At 42.4% G+C, this 21,439-nt stretch overlaps 1 protein-coding gene across 5 annotated transcripts in view; it reads left to right on the top strand.

The window, feature by feature from the left end:
* Positions 1-15,467: 15,467 nt before the first annotated feature.
* Positions 15,468-21,439, top strand: part of LOC120059049 (transcription factor E3-like) — a 72,896-nt gene continuing 66,924 nt past the window's right edge. For 3 of the 5 annotated variants that reach the window (XM_039007823.1, XM_039007821.1, XM_039007820.1), the window contains exon 1: positions 15,468-16,088. The gene's annotated coding sequence lies outside the window, so the exon portion shown is untranslated. The remainder of the gene's footprint in view (positions 16,089-21,439) is intronic. The other 2 variants (XM_039007822.1, XM_039007824.1) reach the window with 2 other exon arrangements.

The raw sequence follows: 21,439 nt of genomic DNA, 5'->3' as shown, positions 1-21,439 counted from the left end.
GAGCTCTGTTCCTCCTCCACGCACTCTCCCTGTGGTGCGTGTCTCCAGCCCAGTGCCTCCAGTTCCGGCACCACGCACCAAGCCCCCTGTGCGTCTCCAGAGCCCTGTACGCACTGTTCCTTCTCCCCGCACTCGCCCTGAGGTGCGTGCCCTCAGCCCGGTACCACCAGTGCCGGTACCACGCACCAGGCCTATAGTGCGCTTTGAGAGTCCAGTGTGCCCTGTTCCTGCTCCCCGCACTAGCCTTGAGGTGTGTGTCTCCAGTCCGGTACCTCCAGTTCCGGTACCACGCACCAGGCCTACTGTGCGCCTCAGCAGGTCAGAGTCGGCCGTCTGCCCAACGCCGCCTGCACTGCTCGTCTGCTCAACGCCGCCTGCACTGCTCGTCTGCTCAACGCCGCCTGCACTGCTCGTCTGCCCAGCGCCGTCTGAGCCATCCGTCTGCCCAGTGCTGTCTGAGCCATCCGCCTGCCCAGTGCCGTCTGAGCCATCCATCTGCCCAGTGCCGTCTGAGCCATCCGTCTGCCCAGTGCCGTCTGAGCCATCCGTCTGCCCAGTGCTGTCTGAGCCATCCGTCTGCCCAGCGCCGTCTGAGCCATCCGTCTGTCCCGAGCCATTAGAGCCGCCCGTCTGTCCCGAGCCGTTAGAGCCGTTCGTCAGTCAGGAGCCGCTAGAGCCGTCCGTCAGTCAGGAGCTGCCAGAGCCGCCAGCCAGTCAGGAGCTGCCAGAGCCGCCAGCCAGTCAGGAGCTGCCAGAGCCGCCAGCCAGTCAGGAGCTGCCAGAGCCGCCAGCCAGTCAGGAGCTGCCAGAGCCGCCAGCCAGTCAGGAGCTGCCAGAGCCGCCAGCCAGTCAGGAGCTGCCCTCCAGTCATGAGCTGCCCTCCAGTCATGAGCTGCCCTCCAGTCATGAGCTGCCCTCCAGTCATGAGCTGCCACTCAGTCCGGAGCTGCCACTCAGTCCGGAGCTGCCATTAGTCCGGAGCTGCCCTTCAGTCCAGAGCTGCTTTTCAGTCCGGAGTTGCCCCTCTGTCGTGAGCTACCTCTCTGTCGTGAGCTACCTCTCTGTCGTGAGCTACCTCTCTGTCGTGAGCTACCTCTCTGTCGTGAGCTACCTCTCTGTCTTGAGCTACCTCTCTGTCTTGAGCTACCTCTCTGTCTTGAGCTACCTCTCTGTCTTGAGCTACCTCTCTGTCCTGAGCTACCTCTCTGTCCTGAGCTATCTCATCTATCTAGGGGGGGCCTTGGTGAAGGTTCCTAGACCAAGGTCGGGGGCGAGGGTCGCCACTCAAAGAACGCTAAGGAGGGGGACAAAGACAGTGGTAGAGTGGTGTCCTCGTCCTGCGCCGGAGCCGCCACCGCGGACAGATGCCCACCCAGACCCTCCTCTTGAGTTGTAGGGGTGCGTTCGGAGTCCGCACCTCAGGAGGGGGGTACTGTAACGTCCTGACCAGAGTTCTTATGTGTTTTGCTTGTTTAGTGTTGGTCAGGACGTGAGCTGGGTGGGAATTCTATGTTGTGTGTCTAGTTTGTCTGTTTCCGTGTCCAGCCTAATATAGTTCTCAATCAGAGGCAGCTGTCAATCGTTGTCCCTGATTGAGAATCATATATAGGAGGCTTGTTTTGTGTTGGGGATTTTGTGGGTGATTGTTTCCTGTTTCTTGTCTTTGTGTTCTGCACCAGCTAGGACTGTCTCGGTTTTCACGTTTGTTATTTTGTATTTTGTTAATGTTTCACAGTTTATCGTCAAATTAAACATGTTGAACACTAACCGCGCTGCATTTTGGTCCTCTCCTTCACCAATGGAAGAAAACCGTTACAGTCACGGAGGGAAAAAAGCACATGGCTAGCTAGTTGGCTACAGTAGGTTCTACCATTTCACAATAGCCTGTAATCACTAGTTATTAAAGCAAAAAAAAAAAAGTGAGTTAATTCCTGTTGTTTGGTTTAAAGTTTGAACAATCGCTGAGATTATATTTGGTTATGAATGCAAAATATGCTACGTTGATGAAAAGCCTATTAGGCAGAGATCATCAACTAGATTCAGCCTTGGGACAATTTTTTCTTGAGCGGATGGTCTGTCGGGTAGGCCGGAACATGATTACAAATAATTTGTAGACTGCAAAATAACTGCAAGAAACCCAAACAGATATAATATTTCACTACAAGATTTTTGGTACACCCGCAAAAAATATCTGCTAAATAATATAACAAATTTCCTAAATTACAAAATCACTTGTAGCTGATTTCCTGGTGTTTTTACAGTCTTTTATGTCCAACAATAAAAAATATTTTAAAAATAATGTTTTTTTGATCAAAAAACTTTGGGGGCAAAAATAAAACCACCTGCGGGCCAAATTCGGATCTCAAATATAACATATTTTTTGATTTGTTTAACTCTTTTTTGGTTACTACATGATTACATATGTGTTATTTCATAGTTTTGATGTCTTCAATATTATTCTACAATGTAGAAAATAGTAAAAATAAAGAAAAATCCTTGAATGAGTAGGTGTTCTAAAACTGTTGACCGGTACTGTACCTACATGTTTTAAGCAGACCACCATAGTCCCTGTGCCCAAGATAGCGAAGGTAACCTGCCTAAATGACTACCGCCCCGTAGCACTCACGTTGGTAGCCATGAAGTGCTTTGAAAGGCTGGTCATGGCTCATGCCAAAAACCCTAGACCCACTCCAATTCGCATAACGCCCCAACAGATCCACAGATGACACAATCTCAATCGCACTCCACACTGCCCTTTCCCACCTGGAGAATGCTGCTCAGGATTCAATACTGCTACAGCTCAGCGTTCAACACCATAGTGCCCTCAAAGCTCATCACTAAGCTAAGGACGCTGGGACTAAACACCTCCCTCTGCAACTGGATCCTGGACTTCCTGACAGGCCGACCCCAAGTGGTAAGGGTAGGTAACAACACGTCTGCGACGCTGATCCTCAACACTGGGGCCCCTCAGGGGTGAGTGCTTAGTCCCCTCCTGTACTCCCTGTTCACCTATGACTGCAACTGACAACAACCTCTCCCTCAATGTGTGCAAGACAAAGGAGCTGATCGGTGGCTTTGTTTTACACTGCTGCTACTCGCTGTTTATTATCTATGCATAGTCACTTTACAAATTACCTCGATTAACCTGTACACCCACATTGACTCTGTACAGGTTCCCCTGTATATAGCCTCCACATTGACTCTGTACCGGTACCCCCTGTATATAGCCTCCACATTGACTCTGTACCGGTACCCCCTGTATATAGCCTCCACATTGACTCTGTAACGGTACCCCCTGTATATAACCTCCACGTTGACTCTGTACCGGTACCCCCTGTATATAGCCTCCACATTGACTCTGTACCGATACCCCCTGTATATAGCCTCCACATTGACTCTGTACCGGTACCCCCTGTATATAGCCTCCACATTGACTCTGTACCGGTACCCCCTGTATATAGCCTCCACATTGACTCTGTACCGGTACCCCCTGTATATAGCCTCCACATTGACTCTGTACCGGTACCCCCTGTATATAGCCTCCACATTGACTCTGTACCAGTACCCCCTGTATATAGCCTCCACATTGACTCTGTACCGGTACCCCCTGTATATAGCCTCCACATTGACTCTGTACCGGTACCCCCTGTATATAGCCTCCACATTGACTCTGTAACGGTACCCCCTGTATATAACCTCCACGTTGACTCTGTACCGGTACCCCCTGTATATAGCCTCCACATTGACTCTGTACCGATACCCCCTGTATATAGCCTCCACATTGACTCTGTACCGGTACCCCCTGTATATAGCCTCCACATTGACTCTGTACCGGTACCCCCTGTATATAGCCTCCACATTGACTCTGTACCGATACCCCCTGTATATAGCCTCCACATTGACTCTGTACCGGTACCCCCTGCATATAGCCTCCACATTGACTCTGTACCGGTACCCCCTGTATATAGCCTCCACATTGACTCTTTACCGGTACCCCCTGTATATAGCCTCCACATTGACTCTGTACCGGTACCCCCTGTATATAGCCCCCACATTGACTCTGTACCAGTACCCCCTGTATATAGCCTCCACGTTGACTCTGTACCGGTACCCCCTGTATATAGCCTCCACATTGACTCTGTACCGGTACCCCCTGTATATAGCCTCCACATTGACTCTGTACCGGTACCCCCCTGTATATAGCCTCCACATTGACTCTGTACCAGAACCCCCTGTATATAGCCTCCACATTGACTCTGTACCGGTACCCCCTGTATATAGCCTCCACATTGACTCTGTACCGGTACCCCCTGTATATAGCCTCCACATGGACTCTGTACCGGTACCCCCTGTATATAGCCTCCACATTGACTCTGTACCGGTACCCCCTGTATATAGCCTCCACATTGACTCTGTACCAGTACCCCCTGTATATAGCCTCCACATTGACTCTGTACTGGTACCCCCTGTATATAGCCTCCACATTGACTCTGTACCGGTACCCCCTGTATATAGCCTCCACATTGACTCTGTACCGGTACCCCCTGTATATAGCCTCCACATTGACTCTGTACCGGTACCCCCTGTATATAGCCTCCACATTGACTCTGTACCGTAATACCCTGTATATAGCCTCCACATTGACTCTGTACTGGTACCCCCTGTATATAGCCTCCACATTGACTCTGTACCGGTACCCCCTGTATATAGCCTCCACATTGACTCTGTACCGTAATACCCTGTATATAGCCTCCACATTGACTCTGTACTGGTACCCCCTGTATATAGCCTCCACATTGACTCTGTACCGGTACCCCCTGTATATAGCCTCCACATTGACTCTGTACCAGAACCCCCTGTATATAGCCTCCACATTGACTCTGTACCGGTACCCCCTGTATATAGCCTCCACATTGACTCTGTACCGGTACCCCCTGTATATAGCCTCCACATTGACTCTGTACCGGTACCCCCTGTATATAGCCTCCACATAGACCCTGTACCGGTACCCCCTGTATATAGCCTCCACATTGACTCTGTACCGGTACCCCCTGTATATAGCCTCCACATTGACTCTGTACCGGTACCCCCTGTATATAGCCTCCACATTGACTCTGTACCGGTACCCCCTGTATATAGCCTCCACATTGACTCTGTACCGGTACCCCCTGTATATAGCCTCCACACTGACTCTGTACCAGTACCCCCTGTATATAGCCTCCACATTGACCCTGTACCGGTACCCCCTGTATATAGCCTCCACATTGACTCTGTACCGGTACCCCCTGTATATAGCCTCCACATTGACTCTGTACTGGTACCCCCTGTATATAGCCTCCACATTGACTCTGTACCGGTACCCCCTGTATATAGCCTCCACATTGAATCTGTACCGTAATACCCTGTATATAGCCTCCACATTGACTCTGTACCGGTACCCCCTGTATATAGCCTCCACATTGACTCTGTACCGGTACCCCCTGTATATAGCCTCCACATTGACTCTGTACCGGTACCCCCTGTATATAGCCTCCACATTGACTCTGTACCGGTACCCCCTGTATATAGCCTCCACATTGACTCTGTACCGTAATACCCTGTATATAGCCTCCACATTGACTCTGTACCGGTACCCCCTGTATATAGCCTCCACATTGACTCTGTACCGGTACCCCCTGTATATAGCCTCCACATTGACTCTGTACCGGTACCCCCTGTATATAGCCTCCACATTGACTCTGTACCGGTACCCCCTGTATATAGTCTCCACATTGACTCTGTACCGGTACCCCCTGTATATAGCCTCCACATTGACTCTGTACCGGTACCCCCTGTATATAGCCTCCACATTGACTCTGTACCGGTACACCCTGTATATAGCCTCCACATTGACTCTGTACCGGTACCCCCTGTATATAGCCTCCACATTGACTCTGTACCGGTACCCCCTGTATATAGCCTCCACATTGACTCTGTACCGGTACCCCCTGTATATAGCCTCCACATTGACTCTGTACCGTAACCCCCTGTATATAGCCTCCACATTGACTCTGTACCGGTACCCCCTGTATATAGCCTCCACATTGACTCTGTACCGTAACCCCCTGTATATAGCCTCCACATTGACTATGTACCGGTACCCCCTGTATATAGCCTTCATATTGACTCTGTACCGGTACCCCCTGTATATAGCCTCCATATTGACTCTGTACCGGTACCCCCTGTATATAGCCTCCATATTGACTCTGTACCGGTACCCCCTGTATATAGCCTCCACATTGACTCTGTACTGGTACCCCCTGTATATAGCCTCCACATTGACTCTGTACCGGTACCCCCTGTATATAGCCTCCACATTGACTCTGTACCGGTACTCCCTGTATATAGCCTCCACGTTGACTCTGTACCGGTACCCCCTGTATATAGCCTCCATATTGACTCTGTACCGGTACTCCCTGTATATAGCCTCCACGTTGACTCTGTACCGGTACCCCCTGTATATAGCCTCCATATTGACTCTGTACCGGTACCCCCTGTATATAGCCTCCACATTGACTCTGTACTGGTACCCCCTGTATATAGCCTCCACATTGACTCTGTACCGGTACCCCCTGTATATAGCCTCCACATTGACTCTGTACCGGTACCCCCTGTATATAGCCTCCACATTGACTCTGTACCGGTACTCCCTGTATATAGCCTCCACGTTGACTCTGTACCGGTACCCCCTGTAAATAGCCTCGTTATTGTTATGTAAATGTATTGTGTTACTTTTAGATTTATTAGATTTATTTTATTTAGTAAATATTGTTTTAACTCTATTTTCTTGAACTGCATTGTTGGTAAAGGGCTTGTAAGGAAGTATGTGACAAATAAAATGTGATTTGATTCATTTTACTGAGCTATAACATTGGGTGTAAATTGACTAGTTAAATTGTAACACTTCTTGAAAGTAAACCAAACTGTATTTTATGGTTTAATTGGGTTTTAAATCCCTGGTCAGTTGTTATAATATAGTCTCCACAGCTGCTGTCACCCACTCTCTCCTGCTGGCTGTTTGTGTGTGCATGCCTGCCATGCATGTGGACCTTGTATCTGAGTGGAAATGACTCAGCAGAATTCTCCCCTTCAGCTCCCTCTTTATGGCCGTGGCTTCCTGTAGCTAAGTGACATCCCAAATGTTACCCTGTACCCTTTGTAGTGCACTACTTTTGATCAGGGCCCATAGGGTAGTAGTGCACTACTTTTGACCAGGGTCCATAGGGTAGTAGTGCACTACTTTTGACCAGGACCCATAGGGTAGTAGTGCACTACTTTTGACCAGGGCCCATAGGGTAGTAGTGCACTACTTTTGACCAGGGCCCATAGGGTAGTAGTGCACTACTTTTGACCAGGGCCCATAGGGTAGTAGTGCACTACTTTTGACCAGGGCCCATAGGGTAGTAGTGCACTACTTTTGACCAGGGCCCATAGGGTAGTAGTGCACTACTTTTGACCAGGGCCCATAGGGTAGTAGTGCACTACTTTTGACCAGGGCCCATAGGGTAGTAGTGCACTACTTTTGACCAGGGCCCATAGGGTAGTAGTGCACTACTTTTGACCAGGGCCCATAGGGTAGTAGTGCACTACTTTTGACCAGGGCCCATAGGGTAGTAGTGCACTACTTTTGACCAGGGCCCATAGGGTAGTAGTGCACTACTTTTGACCAGGGCCCATAGGGTAGTAGTGCACTACTTTTGACCAGGGCCCATAGGGTAGTAGTGCACTACTTTTGACCAGGGCCCATAGGGTAGTAGTGCACTACTTTTGACCAGGGCCCATGACGTTGTTATCAAGCACATATTCCATATTACATTACATTACATTACATTACACATATTAGAAGAATGTTGGACTATTCCTACTTTCGGACATTGTTTCATCCCCTCTGGAATGTTGACTGCAGACTACTGTACCCTCCGTAGTGCACTACTTTTGACCAGGGCCCATAGGGTAGTAGTGCACTACTTTTGACCATGGCCCATAAACAGCTGGTTTAAACACCTTGTTTCTCTTTCTCTCACGGCGTTGTAGGCCTGTAGTTTTTCGTGTGGTATCTTTTTATATAATGGTTACGGATTACAGACATATAGCTAAAGGTGTATCCAACAAAACAAGCTAGATCTACTCTGGGTTTTATAAAGCTAATCAGTTAGCTTCACATTCCTGCTCAGGCTTCATCCGTAGCCTACTACGACGGTAGATATTTCTCACCCCCCCCCCCCCCCTCCCTGCAGGCTGGTAACTGCTTGTGAATGTTGCGCAGCAGCCTGGTCTCATAGACTAGACGTAACATAGTAAATGTAAATCCAGGACACTCAAATGAGTATGATATGTTACGTATGGTTACGTAAGACTGAAGGTTACTTAATAAGGCAAAAACGAAAGGAGGGTATTATAACGCGAACGTCTAGCCTAAAGATTGCTTGTTCGACTCTCATCACTGACAAATTTAGCTAATTAGTAACTTTGGTAGGACACCGCTCAGGTAATTTAGTTAATTAGTAACTTTGGTTGGACACCTCTCAGGTAATTTAGCTAATTAGTAACTTTGGTAGGACACCTCTCAGGTAATTTAGTTAATTAGTAACTTTGGTTGGACACCTCTCAGGTAATTTAGCTAATTAGTAACTTTGGTTGGACACCTCTCAGGTAATTTAGCTAATTAGTAACTTTGGTTGGACACCTCTCAGGTAATTTAGCTAATTAGTAACTTTGGTTGGACACCTCTCAGGTAATTTAGCTAATTAGTAACTTTGGTAGGACACCGCTCAGGTAATTTAGCTAATTAGTAACTTTGGTAGGACACCGCTCAGGTAATTTAGCTAATTAGTAACTTTGGTAGGACACCGCTCAGGTAATTTAGCTAATTAGTAACTTTGGTAGGACACCGCTCAGGTAATTTAGCTAATTAGTAACTTTGGTAGGACACCGCTCAGGTAATTTAGCTAATTAGTAACTTTGGTTGGACACCGCTCAGGTAATTTAGCTAATTAGTAACTTTGGTTGGACACCTCTCAGGTAATTTAGCTAATTAGTAACTTTGGTTGGACACCTCTCAGGTAATTTAGCTATGTCTGGAATCCGTTATATATGCAACTACTTACTACTTTTTTTTTTAGCTACTTTGCAACTACTTAGCATGTTAGCTAGCCCTTCCCCTAGCTCAGTGTTTCCCAAACTCGGTCCCGGGGACCCCTTGGGTACAGGTTTTGGTTGTTGTCCTAGCATTACACAGCTGATTCAAATATATAACTAAATCATCATCCTTTGATGATTTGAATAAGCTGTGGTGTAGTGCTAGGGCAAAAACCAAAATGTGCCCCCCTTTGGGGTTCCCAGGACCGAGTGTCACGCCCTGACCGTAGATTGCTTTGTATGTTTCTATTTTGTGTTTGGTCAGGGTGTGATGTGGGTGGGCATTCTATGTTTGTACGTCTAGGTTTTGTATTTCTATGTTTAGGCCTGGTATGGTTCCCAATCAGAGGCAGCTGTCTATCGTTGTCTCTGATTGAGAACCATACTTAGGTATCCTGTTTTCCCACTGTTAGTTGTGGGTGGTTATTTTCTGTTTAGTGTTTTTGTTGCACCTTGCAGAACTGTTTGTTTTGTCGTTTTGTTGTTTTTGTTCGAGTGTTCATCTTTATTAAACGTATTATGAATACGTACCACGCTGTACTTTGGTCCTCCTCACCTTCTTCTTCTAAATGCCGTTACACCGAGTTTGGGAAACACTGCCTTAAACCCAACCTTAACCCTTTAACCTAATTCCTAACCCTAAAAAAAAGAAACTGACCCCCAAGCCTAGCTAACGTTAGCCACAACAAATTAGAATTGGTAACATATCATACGAAATGGATGATGGACAGCCACAAATTAATACATACCACATAAAACGTAACATATTATACGAAATGGAGTGTCTCGGGTTTACGTTTAGAATAATTCAAAATGTAAGTAAGCATTTCACTGTGAAAAATAAAAGGGTCAAGATGGAGCAGAGAAACATCTTGATTCAAAGCAACAATGTCAGTGTCTTGGTCTCAGTGTGAAAGAAGAAGACTCCTGTTGTATTCAACGCATGTGACTAATACAATTTGATTCTAAAATGCTCTGAGACCAGGTTGCGCACATGGTTGGTCAAATGCAGAACTCTTCATTGTGAAGAATTTTTTATTTAACCTTTATTTAACCAGGTAAGCTAGTTGAGAACAAGTTCTCATTTACAACTGCGACCTGGGACAGGTTAAAGCATAGCAGTTCGACACATACAACAACACAGAGTTACACATGGAATAAACAAAACATACAGTCAATAATACAGTAGAAAAAAAGAAGGAAAAAAAGTCTATATACAGTGAGTGCAAATGAGGTAGGATAAGGGAGGTAAGGCAATAAATAGGCCATGGTGGCGAAGTAATTACAATATAGCAATTAAACACTGGAATGGTATAATGTGCAGAAGATGAATGTGCAAGTAGAGATACTGGGGTGCAAAGGAGCAAGATAAATAAATAAATACAGTATGGGGGTGAGGTAGTTGGATGGGCTATTTACAGATGGGCTATGTACAGGTGCAGCGATCTGTGAGCTGCTCTGACAGCTGGTGGATAAACTCTAGTGAGGGAGATATGAGTCTCCAGCTTCAGTGATTTTTGCAGTTCGTTCCAGTCATTGGCAGCAGAGAACTGAAAGGAAAGGCGACCAAAGGAGGAATTGGCTTTGGGGGTGACCAGTGAGATATACCTGCTGGAGCGCGTGCTACGAGTGGGTGCTGCTATGGTGACCAGTGAGCTGAGATAAGGCGGGGGTTTACCTAGCAGAGACTTGTAGATGACCTGTAGCCAGTGGGTTTGGCAGCATGAGTGAAGGATGCTTTGTTGCGATATAGGAAGCCGATTCTAGATTTAATTTTGGATTGGAGATGCTTAATGTGAGTCTGGAAGGAGAGTTTACAGTCTAACCAGACACCTAGGTATTTGTAGTTATCCACATATTCTAAGTCAGAGCCGTCCAGAGTAGTGATGCTGGACGAGCGGGCAGTGATCGGTTGAAGAGCATACATTTAGTTTTACTTGTGTTTAAGAGCAGTTGGAGGCCACGGAAGGAGAGTTGTATGGCGTTGAAGCTTGTCTGGAGGTTAGTTAACAGTTATCCAAAGACGGGCCAGTATAGAGAATGGTGTCGTCTGCGTAGAGGTGGATCAGAGAATCACCAGCAGTGTAACAGTATACATCAACAACTGACACCCACGAAGCATCGTTACCCATCGCGCCACAAAAGCCACGGCCCTTGCAGAGCAAGGGGAACAACTACTTCAAGGTCTCAGAGCAAGTGACGTCACCGATTGAAACACTATTAGCGCGCACCACCGCTAACTAGCTAGCCATTTCACATCGGTTACAGCAGCAAGAGCGACATCATTGATGTATACAGAAAAGAGAGTTGAGAATTGAACCCTGTGGCACCCCCATAGAGACTGCCAGAGGTCCGGACAACAGGCCCTCCGATTTGACAAACTCTATCAGAGAAGTAGTTGGTGAACCAGGCGAGGCAATCATTTGAGAAACCAAGGCTGTTGAGTCTGCCAATAAGAATGTGGTGATTGACAGAGTCGAAAGCCTTGGCCAGGTCGATGAATACGGCTGCACAGTAATGTCTCTTATCAGAATACTGTAACATCAATCCACTGGTGGTTATCTTTTAAATTCAGCAGGCTATAGTGTGAAATAGTATTTTAGAAGTGGCGTCTTTATTTGATTACGTTAATGCCGTCTTTGTTGTGCTTATCAATGCACAACCATACTTACAAAAGTGTTACATTGCAAGAAGTTTAAAATGCATTTTGTCATTACTAAATGTGTAATGTGATATATTTTAACATGATAATTTTTTACACAAAAAAAACAAAATATTTAAGTCAGTCCTCTTCCTCTAATGAAGGGGATGATGATGCAATCATTGCAAGAGGGAGGAAATCTGATTTCATTGGTCCTCAACTCACAGCTGTCATTTCATTGGTCTTCAACTCACAGCTGTCATTTCATTGGTCCTCAACTCACAGCTGTCATTTCATTGGTCCTCAACTCACGGATTCGTTGCCATAGAAATGTACCTGGCTAAAAGGTGAGCCACTTTTGTATGACAGGTTATCTTGAGTTGAACTCAGAGTTTGACCAAAGTTAACTCGCTAATTGCTCGACCCTACTTCTTAGCCCTCAGCTTTATACCTAAAACAATTCATGAATTAATGATTTGTTTTGTGTCTTTGGGATCAATTCAAACAGGACTATAAGCTCCATTTGGTAGTATTTTGCATACTTGATGAGTGAACATTGGTACAATGTCTCCCCTGCCTACTGTCCTGTTATATTGTTACAATGTTTCCACTACAATGCTCTCCACACTACTGTTACAGGGTCTTGTCCCAATACCCATACTTGCGTCCTAATAGTAGGCCGTTGGAGTATGCAAAACAAAAAATAATTTAATAGTATAGGACATTTTGAAAATCGAGTAGGCCTATACTTAGCTCCTGAGTGGCGTAGCTGTCTAAGGCACTGCATCACAGTGCTAGAGGCGTCACTGCATCACAGTGCTAGAGGCGTCACTGCATCACAGTGCTAGAGGCGTCACTACAGACCCTGATTCAATCCCGGGCTGTATCGGGAGTCCCATAGGACAGTGCACAATTGGCCCAGCGTTGTCCTGGTTAGGGTTTAACTGGTGTAAATAAGAATTTGTTCTTAACTGACTTGCCTAGTTAAATTTAAAAAAAAATACTTTAAAATTCCCTGTTGTCATAGTAATTTTGGTTTTGACAACAGCTGATCAATTAGATATGGGGATGTGCTGCCGAAATTAACCAATGGAGTGAAACAAAGAAATCACACATGATTCGTTCTCACTATGCGAAAATAGAATGTTTAATAGTATAAAACATTTTCGAAAAATCGAGTATGACTTGAATACCAAGCTGTTGTACAAATTTCACCTCTTCATCTAGTAGAATTCGATGCACATTTTCCCACAATGCATTGGAAGAGGTGGGCTGCAAGTGATAAGCCCTAGTTCTCTTCAAGTAGCCTTCAAGTAGCCAAACAACAAAACTAGGCTACTTGCAGTAATTTGGAAGATGCCCGTAGCTTCTGCGGTGGTGTTCAAATGTAAGCTAAGTAGATAGCCGCTGAAAAATCTGATTTTATTTTATTAATAATTTAAAAAAAAATTTTTTTACAAAAGTAGTGCACCGGGCCTTTAATAGTCCTGTATTAGTGGACCAATATAGCCATCTGCAAAGCCAGCACTGGCAAAAAGATTATCGGACCAATATAGCCGTCTGCAGAGCCAGCACTGGCAAAAAGATTATCGGACCAATATAGCCGTCTGCAGAGCCAGCACTGGCAAAAAGATTATCGGACCAATATAGCCGTCTGCAGAGCCAGCACTGGCAAAAAGATTATCGGACCAATATAGCCGTCTGCAGAGCCAGCACTGGCAAAAAGATTATCGGACCGATATAGCCGTCTGCAGAGCCAGCACCGGCAAAAAAAGATTATCGGACCGATATAGCCGTCTGCAAAGCCAGCACCGGCAAAAAAGAGATCAAGACTTGGATGAGCGGTTGGTCGGGGGGCCGTTGTTGTGCCGAATACAAAGTATTTGACTCTGATGTGTGCCACAGAAAGTATTTGACTCTGATGTGTGCCACAGAAAGTATTTGACTCTGATGTGTGCCACAGAAAGTATTTGACTCTGATGTGTGCCACAGAAAGTATTTGACTCTGATGTGTGCCACAGAAAGTATTTGACTCTGATGTGTGCCACAGAAAGTATTTGACTCTGATGTGTGCCACAGAAAGTATTTGACTCTGATGTGTGCCACAGAAAGTATTTGACTCTGATGTGTGCCACAGAAAGTATTTGACTCTGATGTGTGCCACAGAAAGTATTTGACTCTGATGTGTGCCACAGAAAGTATTTGACTCTGATGTGTGCCACAGAAAGTATTTGACTCTGATGTGTGCCACAGAAAGTATTTGACTCTGATGTGTGCCACAGAAAGTATTTGACTCTGATGTGTGCCACAGAAAGTATTTGACTCTGATGTGTGCCACAGAAAGTATTTGACTCTGATGTGTGCCACAGAAAGTATTTGACTCTGATGTGTGCCACAGAAAGTATTTGACTCTAGTCACAGAATTAAGGAAATTTGAAGGGGGGGATTTCGGCAGGCAATAAAATGGCCTGTCGGCTAAACTGACCACGGAGCGAAGAGCAGAAATCTCAACTAGCAAGCAAGTGATTGCTAGTATGAAGAATTGAGTGCGTGCGCGCTCACGCGAATGGAGGGGAATAATTCTGGCAGGGGGGGAGATTTTGGGCACAACACCGGAACATAATTACAAATGATTTGTAGACAACAAATTGACCGCAAGAAGTCAAAACAGATATGTTTGATTAAAACATAATACATTAAAACCTTGCTTATATTTGTTTGTGATCACGTCTCTCCACTATGTGTGTAAATACTTGGGAACAGATTTTCCAAATTAAATTCACTTGGAGCTGATTTCATGGTGTTTTTACATGATTTTTTATGCCCTACAATGAAACTGCAAAAAATAAATAAATAAATGTGAGCCGCCAGTACAACACTTTTAAACCGTGTTATAAACCACCTTTTGATTGCTGAATGTGTCTGCACCAGGGACTCGGGATGTGGCTGCGTTATCGATGTTATGTTAATCAGACCTATTGATTTGAACCTATGGATTGTTTTCGTTTTGTAGGGTAGACGACTAAAATTATTTGATTTGTCGATCAAGCCATAGCAGTCATTCTGACCTCATACCCAATGATCACTGCTTTAGTTTATTATGTTGCTGTCCCGCGGTTCTGACTTTGCGATGCACCCGACCGACTGTGCAATAGCCGTTTGAAAAGTTTTTGTGTGTATTTGATGTAATTCATATATGTTACAACACTTTGATTTTCACTAATAAATATGTTGAAATGGAACCAAATGATCTGTTTGTCTTAAGTCCTTTTTAAATAGGATAGATGGGCTATATGGTCTACTACGGTATAGGTTGAACGTTGATAGTATGCCTATAACCAGCCTGAGTAGGCCTATAAACTCAATTTCCTGTTCTGTTCAGAGTCTAGAGGATTGAATCACAATGGAAATGAGCTATTGTCAGGCTGGTTGTCAGGTTGGTTGTCAGGCTATTGTCAGGCTGGTTGTCAGGTTGGTTGTCAGGCTATTGTCAGGCTGGTTAATGTGACGCGTGTCTGTTGAATTCGGAAAAATCTTCCCGCACTCTGACCCGCCCCACCTACTCAGCCAATCAGGAGCCGCTACAGCGTTGAGGCGGTGGCATACTGCATATGTTTAAACCGTACGTGCTAAATAGTGTGCGGCGATTAGTAAATAGTATGCAGTTTAAGTATGTAGAACGCTAGAATGGATATTCGGACATTTGCAATGTTACAAAGTTTCATTTGACAGAAAGACGTGTGACTACTCCCTCGTGTGGCGGTAATAATGGGTTTAGTTTAGAAGCGTCCTATTTTTTTGTAACTCTTCGGATACCTCTCTCTCCGGGCTGTAGCCTACGCAGCTAAAACGATTTAACAAGGTCTCTAGTGTATGACGGGCATTTCTTTGATTTCGTTTGTAATTGTCGTTTGATCGCTGACACTATAATTTTTTTAAAAACGGGAAATAGTTGAATGTTGATGACGTGCCATTTATTTTCTCGGTTGAACCGGTGAGCGGGGCAGTAGCCTCCTCTTTTGAGATGTCAACCTGGCTTCCTGTTCTACAACATTATAAAACGAGGACATTATTGTTTTTGATTAAGTAATTGTTGTTCGTCATATTGATTTCTGCGTAAACTGAAACGTTTTTTTTATCGAATTCTGAGAGTATTGGCCTATTTTCCCACCAAGGACCGGTATGGATTTCCATCGCTCGGTTCCAGGCTAACACGGGCTATCAGTTGTCTTTCTCCTAAAGGCAAAGCTATTCTTTTATTTATTTATTGGTGAGTAGGACATTATTGTTTTCATATCATAACGGCTATAAAGACTGTGAGCTGGTGTTTGGTTTTTGTCGTTGCGTTTCATTCGTCTGGTAATTGTAGAAGCATGGCATGTTGGCGGGGCTTCACTGTTTACATTCTGTAGCTGTCTGGCGTGCTTGATCCCGGGTGAGCGATCCATCTACTTTCTATTACTAGCCTCGGCTACCGACGGACCACCTGCTCTATTAATATGTATTAGCCACGTTAGTTCTATTCCATTAGTAACCATGCAAATTGGTACATGTTACAATACTGTCTTCAGAATACAGTATATTGTATTATCAGGTGAGGCATGTTGTAAAAGTACTACTAGCCCATTTAACAGCTAAATGTGTCCTTCTCACGAAACTTCCTCTTGAGTAACCGAGAATAGTATCTGTATTTATCTATTTCATAGTTATTATTATGCTTTTCAGCAGATATTATGTATTTTACCAACATTTACCAACATTCTCATTACCATAACAGTTTTCAAAGTCCCCCAAAAAAGTTATAAACAAATCAATATTTCTAATATGGCTTCCAGCCAAGATACTGTCCATTACCTTTTAACACATCTATTATACAGGGGTAATCTACTATCATATATTATACAGGGGTAATCTACTATCATCTATTATACAAGGGTAATCTGCTATCATCTATTATACAGGGGTAATCTACCATCATCTATTATACAGGGGTAATCTACCATCATCTATTATACAGGGGTACTCTGCTATCATCTATTATACAGGGGTACTCTGCTATCATCTATTATACAGGGGTAATCTACTATCATCTATTATACAGAGGTACTCTACTGTCATCTATTATACAGGGGTACTCTGCTATCATCTATTATACAGAGGTAATCTACCATCATCTGTTATACAGGGGTAATCTACTATCATCTATTATACAGGGGTACTCTACTATCATCTATTATACAGGGGTACTCTGCTATAATATATTATACAGAGATAATGTACTATCATCTATAATCTACTATCATTTATTATACAGGGGTAATCTACTATCATCTGTTATACAGGGGTAATCTATTATACAGGGGTAATCTACTATAATCTGTTATACAGGGGTAATCTACTATCATCTATTATACAGGGGTAATCTACTATCTATTATACAGGGGTAATCTGCTATCATCTATTATACAGGGGTAATCTACTATCATCTATTATACAGGGATAATCTACTATCATCTATTATACAGGGGTAATCTACTATCATCTATTATACAGGGGTACTTTACTATCATCTATTATACAGGGGTACCCTACTACCATCTCTTATACAGGGGTAATCTGCTATCATCTATTATACAGAGGTAATGTACTATCATCTATAATCTACTATCATTTATTATACAGGGGTACTCTACTATCATCTATTATACAGGGGTAATCTACTATCATCTATTATACAGAGGTACTCTACTATCATCTATTATACAGGGGTACTCTGCTATCATCTATTATACAGGGGTAATCTACCATCATCTGTTATACAGGGGTAATCTACTATCATCTATTATACAGGGGTACTCTACTATCATCTATTATACAGGGGTACTCTGCTATAATATATTATACAGAGATAATGTACTATCATCTATAATCTACTATCATTTATTATACAGGGGTAATCTACTATCATCTGTTATACAGGGGTAATCTATTATACAGGGGTAATCTACTATCATCTGTTATACAGGGGTAATCTACTATCATCTATTATACAGGGGTAATCTACTATCTATTATACAGGGGTAATCTGCTATCATCTATTATACAGGGGTAATCTACTATCATCTATTATACAGTGGTAATCTGCTATAATCTATTATACAGGGGTACCCTACTATGATCTATTATACAGGGGTAATCTACTATCATCTATTATACAGGGTAATCTACTATCATCTGGTATACAGGGGTAATCTACTATCATCTATAATCTACTATCATTTATTATCCAGGGGTAATCTACTATCATCTATTATACAGGGGTAATCTACTATCATCTATCATCTACTATCATCTATTATACAGGGGTAATCTACTATCATCTATCATCTACTATCATCTATTATACAGGGGTAATCTACTATCATCTATTATACAGGGGTACTCTACTATCATCTATAATCTACTATCATCTATTATACAGGGGTAATCTACTATCATCTATAATCTACTATCATCTATTATACAGGGGTAATCTACTATCATCTATTATACAGGGGTAATCTGCTATCATCTATTATACAGGGGTAATCTACTATCATCTATTATACAGGGGTAATCTACTATCATCTATTATACAGGGGTAATCTACTATCATCTATTATACAGGGGTAATCTACTATCATCTATTATACAGGGGTACTCTACTATCATCTATTATACAGGGGTAATCTACTATCATCTATTATACAGGGGTAATCTACTATCATCTATTATACAGGGGTACCCTACTATCATCTATTATACAGGGGTAATCTACTATCATCTATTATACAGGGGTAATCTACTATCATCTATTTTACAGGGGTAATCTACTATCATCTATTATACAGGGGTACTCTACTATCATCTATTATACAGGGGTAATCTACTATCATCTATTATACAGGGGTAATCTACTATCATCTATTATACAGGGGTAATCTACTCTAGTCTATTATACAGTGGTAATCTACTATAATCTATTATACAAGGGTAATCTACTATCATCTATTATACAGGGATACTCTGCTATCATCTATTATACAGGGGTAATCTACTATCGTCTATTATACAGGGGTAATCTACTATCATCTATTATACAGGGGTACTCTGCTATCATCTACTATACAGGGGTAATCTACTATCATCTGTTATACAGGGGTAATCTACTATCATCTATAATCTACTATCATCTATTATAAAGAGGTACTCTACTATCATCTATTATACAGAGGTACTCTACTATCATCTATTATACAGGGGTACTCTACTATCATCTATTATACAGGGGTAATCTACTATCATCTATTATACAGGGGTAATCTACTATCATCTATTATACAGGGGTACCCTACTATCATCTATTATACAGGGGTAATCTACTATCATCTATTATACAGGGGTAATCTACTATCATCTATTATACAGGGGTAATCTACTATCATCTATTTTACAGGGGTAATCTACTATCATCTATTATACAGGGGTACTCTACTATCATCTATTATACAGGGGTAATCTACTATCATCTATTATACAGGGGTAATCTACTATCATCTATTATACAGTGGTAATCTACTATAATCTATTATACAGGGGTAATCTACTATCATCTATTATACAGGGATACTCTGCTATCATCTATTATACAGGGGTAATCTACTATCGTCTATTATACAGGGGTAATCTACTATCATCTATTATACAGGGGTACTCTGCTATCATCTACTATACAGGGGTAATCTACTATCATCTGTTATACAGGGGTAATCTACTATCATCTATAATCTACTATCATCTATTATACAGAGGTACTCTACTATCATCTATTATACAGAGGTACTCTACTATCATCTATTATACAGGGGTAATCTACTATCATCTGTTATACAGAGGTACTCTACTATCATCTATTATACAGGGGTAATCTACTATCATCTGTTATACAGGGGTAATCTACTACCATCTGTTATACAGGGGTAATCTACTACCATCTCTTATGCAGGGGTAATCTGCTATAATCTATTATACAGGGGTAATCTGCTATAATCTATTATACAGGGGTAATCTACTATCATATATTATACAGGGGTAATCTACTATCATCTATTATACAGGGGTAATCTACTTTCATCTATTATACAGGGGTAATGTACTATCATCTATTATACAGGGGTAATCTACTATCATCTATTATACAGGGGTAATCTACTATCATCTATTATACAGGGGTAATCTACTATCATCTATTATACAGGGGTACTCTACTATCATCTATTATACAGGGGTACCCTACTACCGTCAATTATACAGGGGTAATCTACTATCATCTATTATACAGGGGTAATCTATTATCATCTATTATAAAGGGGTAATCTACTATCATCTATTATACAAGGGTAATCTACGATCATCTATTATACAGGGGTAATCTACTATCATCTATTATACAGCGGTAATCTGCTATCATCTATTGTACAGGGGTACTCTGCTATCATCTGGTATACAGGGGTAATCTACTATCATCTATTATACAGGGGTAATCTACTATCATCTATTATACAGGGGTAATCTACTATAATCTATTATACAGGGGTACTCTACTATAAATCTATATCTACTCATCTATTAACAGGGGTAATCTACTACCATCTATTATACAGGGGGTACTCTACTATCATCTATTATACAGGGGTAACTCTACTATCATCTATTATACAGGGGTTAATCTACTATCATCTATTATACAGGTGGTAATCTACTATCATCTGTATACCAGGGGTAATCTACTATCATCTATTATACAGGGTAATCTATACTATCATCTATTATACAGGGGTAATCTGCTATCATCTATTATACAGGGGTACTCTACTATTCATCGCTATAACTACTACATCTATTATACAGGGGTACTCTACTATCATCTATATACAGGGGTAATCTACTATCAATCTATTATACCAGGGGTAATCTACTATCATCTATTATACAGGTGTAATCTACTATCTCTATTATACAGGGGTAATCTACTATCCATCTATTATACAGGGGTAATCTACTATCATCTCTTATACGTGGTTAATCTACTATCATCTATTATACAGGGGTAATCTACTATCATCTATTATACAGGGGTAATTACTATCATCTATTATAAGGGGTAATCTACTATCATCTATTAACAGGGGTAATCTACTATCATCTATTATACAGGGGTAATCTACTATCATCTATTATACAGTGGTACTCTACTATCATCTATATACAGGGGTAATCTACTATCATCTATTATACAGGGGTAATCTACTATCATCTATTATACAGGGGTAATCTATCATCATAGGGGTAATCTACTATAATCTATAATCTACTATCATCTATTATACAGGGGTAATCTACTACATCTATTATACAGGGGTAATCTACTATCATCTATTTACAGGGGTAATCTACTATCATCTATTATACAGGGGTAATCTACTATCATCTATTATACAGGGGTATTCTGCTATCATCTATTATACAGGGGTAATCTACCATCATCTATTATACAGGGGTAATCTACCATCATCTATTATA

Source organism: Salvelinus namaycush, chromosome 14 (genome assembly GCF_016432855.1).
Source record: "Salvelinus namaycush isolate Seneca chromosome 14, SaNama_1.0, whole genome shotgun sequence".
In the NCBI taxonomy this organism is placed as follows: domain Eukaryota; kingdom Metazoa; phylum Chordata; class Actinopteri; order Salmoniformes; family Salmonidae; genus Salvelinus; species Salvelinus namaycush.
This window is presented reverse-complemented; position numbering and strand designations above follow the sequence as displayed.